The sequence below is a fragment of the Tauraco erythrolophus genome, chromosome 1 (assembly GCF_009769465.1).
Source record: "Tauraco erythrolophus isolate bTauEry1 chromosome 1, bTauEry1.pri, whole genome shotgun sequence".
NCBI lineage: Eukaryota > Metazoa > Chordata > Aves > Musophagiformes > Musophagidae > Tauraco > Tauraco erythrolophus.
This window is the reverse complement of record NC_141465.1, coordinates 30,217,010-30,218,042: the sequence shown is the minus strand read 5'-3', so window position 1 is coordinate 30,218,042 and position 1,033 is coordinate 30,217,010.

Below are 1,033 nucleotides of genomic sequence, written 5' to 3'. Positions count from 1 at the left end.
GTTGGTTGGTTGGTTGGTCGGTCGGTCGGTCGGTCGGTCAGCCAGCCAGGCGGCAGGACGGCAGCGCCGTCCACCGCCGCTCCCCCTTCCTCCTCTTCCTCCCCGTCCCTCCAGCTCGGCTGCTCCTGCCACAGAGGCTGCGGCCCGACTGCGGCGCCCGCGGTCAGGTGACTCCCGACAACATTACCCGCCCACCGCCCCCTCCCCTCCCCTCCCCGCCGCGCCGCGCGCACACCCCGCCCGCTGATTGGGCACTGCGCTCCCCGCCGACGCGCAGCCGCCCACACCACGGCGCGGTGCGCAAGCGCGCTGCGCCGGGCGCCCCGCCGGCAGCCGCTCCCGGGGGCAGCGCTGGGCTCTGCTGGGCCCTGCTGCCCGCCCGCCCGGCCGCCCGTGTCCGGCACGGCCGGCGGCCTCCCCGCCCGCCGGGGCGGCTTGAAAAACTGCGGTGGCCAGGGGGTCTGGCTTGGGTGCTGGAGGGGCCGTTCGCTGCCGCTCTGAGGGGAAGGGGCTCCGCGGGGAAAGCTGTAGGTGCCCCCGAGGGGCCAGCCGTTGCCGTGTGGGAAGCGCCGGTCGCGGCCCCGGTCTCGGCCCCGCAGCCGTCGGCTCGTGTGTTGTCCGAGGGGGGACGTAGTGTGGCGGTACGGGCTTCGTGTGGTTTGCTGGTGTAAAACTCTTAGTCTTTTAGAAACGTGGTGCGAGGCCTGTGGTGGGAAGTGCCGCCAATTAGGAGGCTTGGCCGATAACGTGATTAGTGATGCTTTTTTGCCAGTAAACGTTAAGCTACCATGCTGAGGGATTTTTTCCTACTGTAACTTAACTGACTTGCTGAGCTTACGTCGTGTGGTCTGAAATGCTTTCTGGAAGCTCAAGCCGCGTTGATGTGAGGGTCTTCTGCTGGAAGTGTCCCACTGGCAGACCTTGTCCTTGTTCAGGGTCTGGTTTGTCAGCCAGCTGTCAAGCTCTGTGCTGTGCTGTGTGAGAGAAGATAAGACGTCAAGGCAGAAAAGTACTGCAGAGCGAGTTGTGGTGA